At 23.7% G+C, this 14,523-nt stretch overlaps 1 protein-coding gene across 2 annotated transcripts in view; it reads left to right on the forward strand.

Moving 5' to 3' along the window:
* The first annotated feature begins 509 nt into the window (after positions 1-509).
* Positions 510-14,523, forward strand: part of RhoGAP93B (MyTH4 and RhoGAP_KIAA1688 domain-containing protein RhoGAP93B) — a 272,594-nt gene continuing 258,580 nt past the window's right edge. For both annotated transcript variants that reach the window (XM_065499059.1, XM_065499060.1), the window contains exon 1: positions 510-515. The gene's annotated coding sequence lies outside the window, so the exon portion shown is untranslated. The remainder of the gene's footprint in view (positions 516-14,523) is intronic.

Raw genomic sequence — 14,523 nt, forward strand, 5'->3', positions numbered from 1 at the left:
CAGTCTTTGTGTCTTTTTAAATGAGAAAAATCTCAACAACAACCAACGAATAGAAAGAATCAAAAAAAAGACATAAAAAAACATAAAATGTTGCTGAAATGTTGAAACAAGAAAATCAAGAAGAACAATGTTGTTAAAACTGATTTACAACTATGTACGACACACACACATTCTAGAGAGAGAAACACAGATAAGCTTAAAGGAAAAGGAAACTGTAACCAACACAAACAAACAAACAATGTTGCTCATACATCTATCTCTACTGTGGTAAAAAGATGTATGACACTCTTTTTATTGTATTACTAGCAAAAAAAAGTTAACAATTTTTATGACTGTATGGAAAAAACCCCACCAGCAGAATAAACTTTGTATTCAAAACTAAAAACCAAAAAAGAAATAAAGGAAGGACATCTCATAAAAAACAAAATCTCCTAAAAAAAAATAAAAACTAAACTAAATAAATGATTGTGATGATTCATTTATGACACAAACACCAAATAAGCCAAACAACCAACAGCAAACTAGAAAAAAGCGCCAAATATATATACAAATGAACAGAGACTTGGTGGTTGGAATGTTTTTTTTTACTAAATAACAACATTTATTTTAAATAACAACCATAATAAAACTGAAACAAGAAAAAATACACAAAAAAAACACTACAATTCGTCCTTAAATAAAAAAAATTAAACCAGAAAAACATATACCACACAAACAAACTTGGTTTTAGATAAAAAATATATATATTTTGTATGTTTTTTATGTCTTCAATTAAAAAAAATTAAAACGAAAAACAGCTCACACAAAAAACTAAACAAATTAAAGGGGATTGTTCAAAAAAGACTCGAGCAACACTCTACAAAACAAAAATAGTTTAAATGCTCAATATCTTTGCTTTAATATTCCATTAAAATTTTAAAAATCGCTGCATATTTGCCATAATTATTGATAAAAGAAAAATTTTTAACCTACTAGACGTATGATTAATATTAATTTCACAAATTTAGGAAAATTTCCCATAACTTGGGCAATTATGTACGGATTTTTAAAATTCGAATGTCATATGAAAGCCAAGCCCTCCAGTTATTAATACCAGTTTTAACAATCAATTCATTTAAGCAACATTTTTAAAATTTTAGAGATTTTAAATGTATTTATGCTGATAGTTCAAGTCATTGGCTTTTATAATATGAATGATAGTATTTATTTTGGATTATGTTTTTTAAGTTATGTTGTCATTTTTCAATGATAACATAACTTCTTACTTTTTCGAAAATGAGTCTAGTCAAGCAGTGACTGCTACTGATCCTCGATAGCGCTACATGATAAATCAGTTCTTTCTGCCTAAATTGTATGACATGTGGTTTTATACCGAGAAAAAATGGAGGGTAAACGAATTATTATATTTCAAACAGTTTAACTTTTAACGTAGACATTTTTTAAAAAATAATATTTTAAAAAGGGTAGTATGTATTTCAAAAGTAGAACATATTTTTTAAAATAATAAATTGTTTGGAAATAGTTGTATTTTTTACATATATTGAAAAAGTAGCAATAAATAGTAATATTTATATTTTTTTTAAATAGTAATAATTTAAAAAAGTAGTATTTTTGAAAAAATAATTTCATGGAAATGCAGTATATTTGAAAAAAGTATTTTTTTAAAAAACTAGTATTTTTGAAAATAAACGTATTAAAGAATAGTAGTAATTTTTAAAATAATGGTAGTATTTTAAAAATTTTGTATTTTTGAAAAAAGTAGTAACTGGAAAATATATTTTCTGAAAATAGTAGTATTTTTGAAAAAGTAGTACTTTTGAAAAAAGTATTATTTTTGAAATGCAGTATATTTGAATCAAGTATTTTAAAAAAAAAAATAGAATTTTTCAAATAAAAGTATTAAAGAAAAAGTAGTATTTTTGAAATATGTAGTATATTAAAATATTTGTAATAATGAAAAAAGTAGTAATTGGAAAATATATTTTTTTTGGAAAAAGTAGTATATAACATGAAATGAGTAGTATTTTTGAAAAAGTATTAGTTTTGAAAATGTAGTATTTTTGAAAATGCATTATTTATCAAAATATGTAGAGTATTAATTTTGAAAAAAAAATTATATTTTTGAAAAAGTAATTTTTTATGGAAAAGTAGTATTTTGAAAAAGTCGTTTTTTCATAATAAAAATTTTTATTTTTGAAAATATAACATTTTTTTATAAAAAATTTAATTTTTGAAAATATAAAATTTTTTTATAAAAGTAGTATTTTTGAGAAACGTAGCATTTTAAAAAGTTGTATTTTTGAAAATGTAGTATTATTTTTTTAAAATAGTATATTTTTAAAATATGTATGTAAAGTATTAATTTTGAAAAAAAATTATATTTTTGAAAACGTAGTTTTTTATGGAAAAGTAGTATTTTGTAAAAGTCGTTTTTTCATAATAAAATTTTTTTTTATTTTTATTGAAAATGGTAATATTTTTAAGGTAGTAGTTTTGAAAATATAAAATTTTTTTATAAAAGTAGAATTTTTGAGAAACGTAGCATTTTAAAAAGTTGTATTTTTGAAAACGTAGTATTTTTATAATAGCAGTTTTTTTGGAAATAGTAGTATTTTGATACAAGTAGTATTTTTGTAAATAGCAGCTTTTGTGAAAATAGTAGTATTTTTTAAAATAGTAGTATTTTTCAAAAAGTATTAATTTTGAAAATAATTGAAGTTCATAAAAAAAATAATTTTTAATAGACTAGATTTTTGAAAATTGTATTATTTTTTTAAAATTGTATATTTTTGGAAAATATGAAAATAGTAGTATTTTTCAAAAAGTAGTAGTTTTGAAAATAATTGAAGTTCATAAAAGAAATAATTTTTAATAGACTAGAGTTTTTAAAATAGTATATTTTTTAAAATTGTAGTAGTATAATTGAAAATTTTAGTATTTTTGAAAATATATAATAGTATTTTTGAAAATAGTAGTATTTTTGAAAATAGTAGTATTGTTGAAAAAAATAGTATTTTTCAGAAACAATTTTTAATAGAGTGGATCTTTGAAAATAGTAGCACTATTATGAAAAAGAAATATTTTTCAGAATGTAGTATTGTTAAAAAAAGTATTAAATATTAATATTTTTGAAAATAGTAGTATTTTCTAAAATAGTAGTATTTTTTAAAATAGTAGTATTTTTTAAAATACATAGTTGTATTTTTTTTAAATAGTAGTATTTTTTAAAATAGTAGTATTTTTTAAAATAGTAGTATTTTTTTTAAATAGTAGTATTTTTTAAAATAGTAGTATTTTTTTAAAATAGTAGTATTTTTTAAAATAGTAGTATTTTTTAAAATACATAGTTGTATTTTTTTTAAATAGTAGTATTTTTTAAAATAGTAGTATTTTTTAAAATACATAGTTGTATTTTTTAAAATAGTAGTATTTTTTAAAATTGTAGTATTTTTTAAAATAGTAGTATTTTTTAAAATAGTAGTATTTTTTAAAATAGTAGTATTTTTTTCAGTAGTAGTATTTTTTTTTAAATAATAGTATTTTTTATAAAATAGTAGTATTTTTTAAAATAGTAGTTAGTTTTTCTAAAGCTTTTGGGAAAAGGTTTCCTGATTATCTGGCCTAAGCAACCAGTGAAATGCGCATAGGAACTACCTTATTCCCCAACAATAAATTTCAGTGAATTCATCAATAAAATTGGGAATTTAGAATAAAACAATTTTACTAAAATATTAATGTTGTATTACCGAATAACCTTTCAACGAGTAGTATTTTTCAAAAAGTAGTAGTTTTGAAAATAATTGTAGTTCATGAAAGAAATCATTTTTAATAGAGTAAATTTTAAAAAATAGTATATTTTTTAAAATTGTAGTACATATTTTGGAAAATAGTAATATTTTGAAAATAATTGTAATTCATGAAATAAATAATTTTGAATAGAGTATATTTTTAAAAATACATAGTAGTATTTTGGAAAAAGTAATATTTTTCAGAATGTAGTAGTTTTGTTAAAAAAAGTATTAAAAATAATACTTTTTTTTAATTAATAATCTTTTGGAAATAAAAGATTTTTTGGAAAATTAGTGTGTTTGCAAAAGTAGTATTTTATTAAAAATATTATTAAAAAAAAGTAGTGTTTCCAAAAAGGTACTCATTTTATTTTAGTATTTTCAAAAAGTTACTACTCTGACAGACTACTATTTTGAAAAACCGTTTCTTATATAATTCACCTTCGTGAGAAGGGATTATATAAGTTTGTCATTCCGTTTGTAATTTCCACAATATAATTTTCTGACCCTATAAAGTATATATATATTCTGGATCCTTATAGATGGCGGAGCCGATTAAGCCATGTCCGCCTGTCTGTCGGTTGAAATCAACTTTCCGAAATCCCCAAATAACTTACATACACGATTCAATATCTCCGGAATTCTTCCGGCTCGGTTGCTATTTAAAATCGAAAAAATCGGTGCACAAATGGCAGAGATATAAGGAAAAAACCAGGACAACCTCGATTTTTTACCTATATCTGGATTACTAATTCATTAATATAGTCTATCTAATTATAGATATTTCAAAGACCTATGCAACGACAATGGGTCATAATCAGAAAAAAAAATTTTTAACTCGAATATTAAATATTAAAAATAAAAAAAATTTAAAATTTAAAAAAAAAATTTTAAATTCAAAAAAAAAAATTAAAATTTCCAAAAAAAAATTTAAAAAAAAATACAAAAAATGTAAAAATTTTTTTTATTTTGAAGTATAACTTGGTGAAGGGTATATAAGATTCGGCACAGCCGAATATAGCTCTCATACTTGATTTGTTTAATAAAAAAATTAAAATTCATGTTACTAAAAAAAGTTATTTACAAAAAATTTACAGAAACGTAATCAATTTGTATGAAGAATACTGGTAAAAATATTTTAAACTTGCTTAAAATTGTTAAATTATTTTCATCAGTTAGAGTTAATTGGGTATTGTAAATCAATATTTATTTATCATATTATTAACTTAAAAAAAAAATCAAATAAGTTTGGAACATTTTCGCATTTCAAGTTTGACTTAAGCCATAATTTTATAAAACGAAGCTTTCAGAAACGTAAGCAATTTGTATGAAGAATACTGGGAAAAGGGTTTAAAACTTGAATATTTTCCATAGAATTTTATTTTAGCGTTTGTCGTTTCGTTTTATAAAATGAAACCCTTAATGTAGCTGATTTGGTATTCCTATAGGGTCAAATCAAGTGTCTGAATCTGATTTTTTTTTTCTTAGAATTTCTATATAAAAAAAACATGATATTCCTGAACAGTTCTGGCAACACCAAACAGAAAAGACAACATTTATGACTGAATATAAAAAACCAATAAATAATTTCTTAATGGCAGTATGATTAATATTATTTAATTATTTAGAAATATTAATTACACGCTCTAGAGGGAATAAAACTGCATGCAAAAAGGTCGATATTGTGTCATGAATGGTCTTCAGTTTGTATTTAAGTTAATATTGCATGAACACATTTGGCCATCAAAAGAATTTCTTAATGAAAGTAAAATTTTTGAATATTTTAAAAACAAACAACCTCTCAAAATCATCAAAATAACCTTCAAAAATTTCACATTTCTCCATAAAACATATTTAGAAATCCCTTAAATAACTTTCAAAGTAATTTTTATTAACCTATAGCTCTCAAAATTTGAATAATATACCATTGTTTAAAACTTATACTTTAATTATTTGCCAAACTTTGTAATAATTTAAATATACCCACTGCAAAATCCTTAACTAAACAAACAATAACAAGAAATTTAAAATAAAATAATAAAAAAAAAACAAAACAACAAAATTCCCATAAAAATTTATACAAAAATAACATTAACTGTGGTTTAAACGCAACACAGTTACTTAAACTTTACGTACATGTGGGTATGAGTACATGAATACAACAACAACAAAAAAATGGCCCCCAATGAATGTAAGTGTTCGTATGTTTATTTGTCCCTCTCTCGCAATGTGGTCTCAGTTACATGCACAACCATTCACACATTAATATGTATGTATGTATGAATTTATTTATATGGAATTGTAAGAGATTGAGAGATTGCTTGAATGTTTGTTTAGATGAGTGTAACTTTTAGTAAGTGTAGTAACAAAAAAAAAAAAACAACAAAAATGAAGGACAATAGTTGCTTGCATGTAATAATAAATATTTCGCATGTGATAAAACCTCTAACAAAAACAAAACCAAAACCATAACAATAACAAACAACTAAAACAGAAAAACAACAGCAAAATGTTAAGGCAAAACCTTAAAATGTAATAAGAATAAGAAGAAGAGTTTTAATATAAAACATTACTCTGCTACATACAGACATAAGTACTTTTCTACTCGCATGTTTGTTTGTTTGTTTGTATGTTTATAGAAATGTTTTGTTTATGTCCTACAATAGAGTAGAGCAAAGGGAAGGAGAGTAAAAATTTACTGTTTTCACTACCCAAAACTTATCAAAAACAATGAAGAATGTAGAATGAACAACAAAACAAAATGGGAGTGTTTTATTTAAACTGCTATTTATGTAGTTCTGGTATTTTTACATACAATTTATTTACTACTAGTCAGTGTGTACATTATTACACCACAGACCAAAGGATATTTTCTAGGTGGGAATAACTATTTAGAAGAAAGATAAAATTCATTAACATTTTAAATGAAATTGAGAAAAATGCCATAATTTAATTTTGTTAAATAGAATTAATAAAATTAAATTAAAATAACAGCTTTAAAAAAAAGCCACTGGAAATTGAACATTCAGAAGAGGCTCATAGATGAATTCCGACGGAGTGATATTGACATGGGAACTTACAAATTTGAGTATAAATAAAAAATGGAAGCAGCTTGGATTTAATCAAAATGTTTACAGCTACGATGAAAAAATTCAAAGAAACAAACGAGAAAATTTCCTGAAGTTCAAGAAACTTCTAGAGTCATCGACGAGAAACTTCTTGCTGAAGTTAAAGAAGAAAATAAAATAATGGAAAAAAAATTTCAAGAAACTTCTAGAGTAAAACCAGAAATTGTTAGCAGAAGTTCAAGCTGAACTTCTTTTAAAAATCTTCTAGAGACACAGACGAGAAAATTCTGGAAATATCTGAGGTTATTAACAAGAAGATGTAAGATTTAGAGAATGCATGATCTAGAAATAAAGCTGAATAATGGAACTATGCGAATTATGTGAAGCATCTAGTCGAATAAAGGCTCCTAGTATGGAACAATGAAGATAAAGCTACAGAGTTGATTTTGGCCATGAAGGGAGGAAGTTCTGGAATGCGTACCAATGATCTGCTGGAATAACTATGAAGACATAATGTCTGCTCAGAAACGTAAGAATGGAAGCGAACACAAGCACGAAATTTACTGAATGAGCATTCAGTGAAATTTTATACTCTTGTTTTTTGCGAAGACAATTTATTTGCAAGCGGAAAAAGAATATTAGACATATTATACATCATTGGAAAGGAAACAGCTTATACTCATCAGAAATGTATAACTAATTTTAATATTTTAATATATTAAAGAATTATAAAAGACTTTTGTAAGGAAATTATAAAAATTTTGGAAAAATATTACGTTTTTTTGCAAAAGTATTTTATAATTTTTTAATATATTAAATATTTTATACATTTCTGAAAACTAGACACAATTACCTCTCTAATGATATAAAATATGTTTATTATTACTTTAGCAAATGTCAAATAAATTGAGTTAAATTTAAAGTCAAATTTTACTTTCATATTGGATTCTCTTGTTTATTGCCAGAACGTTATGTTTCTTACCGTATATTTGTCAAGTGGAAAAGAAATATTAGACATATTATATATCATTGGAAAGGAAACTTTATTTACTTTTCAGAAATGTATAACTAATTTTAATATTTCAATATATTAAAGAATTATAAAAAAAACTTTTATAAGTAAATTATAAAAATTTTGGAAAAATATTACGTTTTTTTGCAAAAGTATTTTATAATTTTTTAATATATTAAATATTTTATACATTTCTGAATACTAGACACAATTACCTTTCTAACAATATATAATATGTCTATTATTAATTTAGCACAGGTCAAATAAATGGAGTTAAATTTAACGTCATTGCGTGAAATCTTACACTTTTGATTTCTCTTGTTTCTTGCCTGGACGTTAAGTTAGTGTCTTTTTGTCAAGTGGAAAATAAAACTAGACACAATTACCTTCCTAATGATATATAATATGTATATTATTACTTTAGCAAATGTCAAATAAATGGAGTTAAATTTAAAGTCAAATTTTACTTTCATATTGAATTATTTTGTTTCTTGCCAGAACGTTATGTTTCTTTCCATATATTTGTCAAGTGGAAAAGAAATACTAGACATATTATATATCATTGGAAAGGAAACTTTATTTACTATTCTTAAATGTGTAAATAATTTTAATATTTCAATATATTAAATAATTATAAAAGATTTGGTAAGGAAATTATAAAAAAATTTCGAAAAATATTAGGTTTTTTGCAAAATTCGTTTATACTTTTTTAACATATTAAATATTTTATACATTTCTGAATTCTAGACACAATTACCTTTCTAACAATATATAATATGTCTATTATTACTTTAGCCCAGGTCAAATAAATGGAGTTAAATTTAACGTCATTGCGTGAAATCTTACATTTTTTATTTCTCTTGTTTCTTGCCTGAAAGTTAAGTTAGTGGCTACTTTTTAAGTGGAAAAGAAATCTAGACACAGTTACCTTTATAATGATATATAATATGTATATTATTACTTTAGCCCAGGTCAGATAAATGGAGTTAAATTTAAAGTCAAATTTTACTTTCATATTGGATTCTCTTGTTTTTTGCCAGGACATTATGTTTAAGTCAATTTATTTGTCAAGTGGAAAATAAATATTAGACATATTATATATCATTGGAAAGGAAATTTGATATACTTTTCATAAATGTATAAATAATTTTAATATTTCAATATATTAAAGAATTATAAATGACTTTTGTAAGAAAATAAAAAAAAATTGGAAAAATATTACGTTTTTTGAAAAAGTCTTTTATCTTTTTTTAATATATTAAATATTTTATACATTTTTGAAAAGTAGACAGAATTACCTTTCTAACAATATATTATATGTCTATTATTACTTTCACTTAGGTCAAATAAATGGAGTTAAATTTAACATCATTGCGTGACATTTTATATTTTCCTTTTCTCATATTTCTTGCCTAGACGTTAAGTTAGTGTCTATTTGTCAAATGGAAAATAAAACTAGACACAATTACCTTTCTAATGATATATAATATGTCTATTATTACTTTAGCCCTGGTCAAATAAATCGAGTTAAATTAAACGTCTTTGCGTGACATATTAAATTTTTGTTTTCTCATGTTTCTTGCCTGGGCGTTAATATAGTCTTAATTTGTCAAGTGGAAAAGAATTGTTAGACATATTTTATATCATTAGACAGGAAATTGTGTCTACTTTTCAAAAATATATAAAAAAAAAGTTGCTGTTTATTTTGGTTTGTGATTTGTTTATTTGGGGAAATGGTGTAAAGATGTTAACAGTCGTAAATTATTCTCCATTTAAAATGTAGTTTCTCACACTCTAATACATGACTACATTGGCTTCTCCGAAGAATAGATTAGACAGACTGATGGCCCATTTTATTCATTCACTACCTCGGTCATTCATTCATTTATTCGTTTATTTACTAGGGTTTGGTTTGGTTTTACCACAATTTTTACTTGTTTTTTTTTTGGTTATTTGCTACTAGATTTTTTAGTGTGATTGTTGGTCTGAGGTGGATTTATAGATTTTGTGGTTTTGGTGTTACATTTGGCACTCTCTTACAGTGTTCATATAAACCACTCGTTTAACCATGAACAATAAATGAAAAATTGAAATTCCCTAAAACCAACTACTCTTACTACATACAACATCCTTTTAAATTTTTGGGATTGAAATCATTTTTTTCCTATTTTTTCCAAATTTTTATAGAGAACATTTTTGGCAAGCATTATGGATAGTGATGCCATCAGTTTATTTGAGAATAAAGTGGCAGCCACACCACAACAATGGGCTTCTAAATATGAACGTATGTTTGTTAAGATGAAGATGAAGGCCTGATGTAGACGACAGCCATAAATCAACGCCAATTATAAACATTTTTCTTTTTATAGACTTAACACATTTTTACAATACAGTAATGGAGTTTATGCCAAAAATTCATAAGAATTATGGACTTTTTTTTGGTGTGTGTAAATATGTACTTGAGAATTTTAATAGATTTTAAGGGCAGAGGCGTAGTAGGAGGGGGGAATTTAATTTGATTATACATTTGCGAACTAAAAATTATGGTTAAATGCTAGATAGCCCCCAATAGAAAAATTGTATATCAAATAAATGGCTACAAATTCAACGTGCCGCCAGAAAACGTACTTATTTAACTTACAAACGTTAAGTTAGCCACCATTTATTCCACATAAGAAAGAGAAATAATAGACATATTTTATATCATTGGCAAGGAAATTATATCTAGTTTTCAAAAATGTATAAACATTTTTATATTTTATATTATTCTAATGATTTTTGATAATAAATATGGAAACTTTTATTTTTTTTTTTATTTTTTCAAAAAATTTTTATAAAGTTTGAATATATACAGAATTTTTGTACATTCTGGTAAACTAGACACAATTTCCTTTCTAATGATACTAAATATATGTAACTTTTGTTTATTACATGTCAAGTAAATGGACAGAAACAAGAGAATCCAATATGAAAGTAAAATTTCACATAGAGGTGCTATGTCTGCCTCCATTTATTTGATATGTTGGAAATAAGCGATAGACATATTTTATATCATTATAAAGGAAATTGTGTCTGGTTTCCAAAGATATATACAAATTTTAATATATTAGAAAGTTATAAAGGAATTTTGTAAAAAACTTACTTTTCAAAATTTGTTTTATTTTGTTACTTAAAACTTTCTATAGTTCTTTAATATATTAAAATATTAAAATTATTTGTACATTAATGAAAAGTAGTTACAATTTCCTTTCTAATGATATAAAATATGTCTATCTTTTCTTGTCTACAAGTCAAGTTAATAGCACACAAACTTAATGTCCCTGGCAGAAAACGTGAGAAAACAGCCAGAGAGTAAAATTTCTGAGAGTGACAATAAGTTTGACTCCATTTTTTTTGACATATAAAAATGTAATAATAGACATATTGTATATCATTAGAAAGGAAATTGTGCCTGCTTTACAAACATATATACAAATTTTAATATATATAAAAATTATAAAAGAATTTTGTAAAAAAAACATACTTTAGCCAGTTTGTATTAGATTGTTACTTAAAGCTTTCTATAATTCTTTAATATAATAAAATATTAAAATTATTTGTACATTTATGAAAAGTAGTTACGATTACCTTTCTAATGATACCTTTTCTTTTCTAAATATCAAGTTAATAGGAAACAAACTTAATGTCCTGGCAAAAAACATGAGAAAATAGCAAGAAAATTTCACATTATGACCATAAGTTTGCCCACATTTATTTGTCATATAGAAAAATAATAATAGACATGTTGTATATCAATAGAAAGGAAATTGTGTCTGCTTTCCAAACATATATAAAATTTTTAATTTAGGACATAATTCAATGTCCTGACAGAAAACGTGTGAAAACAGCAGGGAAATAAAATTTCATAGAGTGACCATAAGTTTGACTTCATTTATTTGTCATATAAAAAAGTAATAATAGACATATTGTATATCATTATAAAGGAAATTCCGTCAGCTTTCCAACTATATATATAGACATTTCAATATATTTAAGAATTATAATAATTTTGTAAAAAATCATACTTTAGCCATTTTGTATTATGTTGTTACTTAAAGCTTTCTATAATTCTGTAATATATTAAAATATTAAAATTATTTGTATATTTTTGAAAAGTAGTTACAATTTCCTTTCAAATGATATAAAATATGTGTAAATTTTCTGTTCTACTTGTCAAGTTAATAGGACACAAACTTAATGTACTGGCAGAAAATAACAAGAAAGTAAACTTTTCACAAAGTGACCATAAGTTTGATTCCACTTATTTGACAAATAAAAAAGTAATAAGAGACATATTATATATCATTTTAAAGGAAATTGTGTCAGCTTTTCAACGATGTATATAATCCTTTAAATATATTTAAGAATTATAAAAAATTTTGTAACCAAAAAAATATTTTTTTCAAATTTGTATCATATTGTTAATTTATAAGCCTCTTATATTTTAAACTTAATATTATTTTTACATTTAAACAAGCTTGACATAATTTCCTTTCAAATGATATAAAATATGTCCAACTTTTGTTCTTCAGATGTCAAGTAAATGGACACAAACTTATGGTACCGGCAACAAAACAGTGTACCACTTTTAAGCTAACAGTTTCCGATGAATAACATTTGAAAGAAAAAGAAGCCCAGCAACATGTTAAACAAAATTTTAACACAAGGATATTTGTTTTATACAAATAGAATATTTAATATTAAAAACAAAGTAAATATTGTTAAATTAACTACCGAGTTGTATTTATTTAGCCAGTTAGTAGTTGTCTTTTGCTTCTTTTTCCATAAACTGTCATTCACCCGAAACTGTTAGCTTAAAAGTTGGATTATAAAACATTGATTATGATAACATTTCTCCTATATTTTTTAAATATTACTTTAAAAAATCTCTTAATTGTCCTTATTTCTTTTCTTCTATTCCAATCTCAACACCCACGTCCATGTAAACTTGTCTTTATACTTCATAAAAATTGAAACTAAAACATGTAGCTACATTGTGTTGAAGACCAGATAATGAATGTGAAATTTTGGCAAAGACTTTTATTGCAACAAGAACGAACCCACAAGAAAAAAATCTTAGAAAAAAATATTCTACCAAAATGTCTTGTGTATTCGGAGAGTTCATATTCATTTTCAATTTTAATTGTTGTTGGTGTTAGAACAACTTGTTCTCTAATATTGGCTTTTGCCAAGAACAAAATTTAATAAAAAAGTAAAAGAAGTTGAACTAAAAACTAATATTGTCTTTAAGTATTAAATAAAAAATAGACGAAATACTTAGTAACTATGGTTTACAAAGTAAAGGGTGTTGGATTACGAGGAGTTTTTTTAACGGGCAACAGTAAATAAAGAATTTATACGGTAAATTGTTAATTGATAGAGTTAGGTTTCTATATCATACTTAGTGATTAATAAAGTCCTTCACTTTAACCTGTCCATGTTCAAGGTAGCGAAATTGTTATATTTTTCTTATTGGTTTTTACTAAAGCCTTAATAACTTTTCAATAATTGAATGCAAATAAAATTATATACAGCGTTTTGAAAACTAGACTTAATTACCTTTCTAATGATATAAAATATGTATACATTTCATTTATCCCATGGCAAATATTTAGACACAAACTTAACCTAACCTAGAAAACAAGAAATCGAGATTTTTAAATAGAGGCTTAGTTTTGGATCCATTAGTTAGTGATTAGAAAACGAAAAGTGAAACATGTTTTATAGCAATGGAGAGGAAATTGTATCTGCTTTTAAAAAAATGTTTAAATAATTAAAAAAATTTATTAAATTAAAAAATTATCAATGATTTTATAAAAAAAAAATATATATTTTTTCAATTATTTTTGCAATTCTTTTTATAAAAGTCTTAATAACTATTTTATAATTATATTTATATGTTATATTAATAGTTTCTATAAAAGAAGACTAAATTACCTTCCTAATGATACAAAATATGTTTAGTTTTCATTTACCTCATGTCATAAATTTAGACACAAACTTAACCTCAAAGTGAAAAATTGCACACAACGAAGTCATCTAGAAATTCTGAAGACCTTTAGTTTCAGGTCCCTTAATTTGTTATGCAAAAGAGAGAAGTAACACATATTTTATATCACTGGAAAGAGAATTGTGTCGACTTTTCAAAACTGTTTAAATATCTGTAAAATGTTTATTTATTAAAAAATTATAGACAATTTTATAAAAAAAATATATTTTTTTCAATTACTTTTGGCATTTTTCTTTACAAAAGTCTTCAAAACTACTTAGTAATTTATATATTATAATTACACATTTAATTAGCTTTCCAAAACTATAAAATATGTCTAGCTTTTCTTGACCACATGTCAAACATTTGACACAAACTTTAACTAACCAAATTACCAAGAAATTTAGATTTTTTAGGAGACCTATAGTTTTAACACCCTTATTTTTTATAAAAAAAAAGCAAAGTTACACATATTTCATATCAATATAAAGCAAATTGTGTCTGCTCTTTGCAAATAATTAAATAATTTTAAAATTTTTCTATATTCAAAATTTATAAAGGTTTTTTCGAAAAAAAAAATATATTTTTTTGCATTTCTTTTTACAAAAGTCTAAATAATTATTTTAT

This window comes from Calliphora vicina, chromosome 1 (assembly GCF_958450345.1).
Source record: "Calliphora vicina chromosome 1, idCalVici1.1, whole genome shotgun sequence".
In the NCBI taxonomy this organism is placed as follows: Eukaryota; Metazoa; Arthropoda; class Insecta; order Diptera; family Calliphoridae; genus Calliphora; species Calliphora vicina.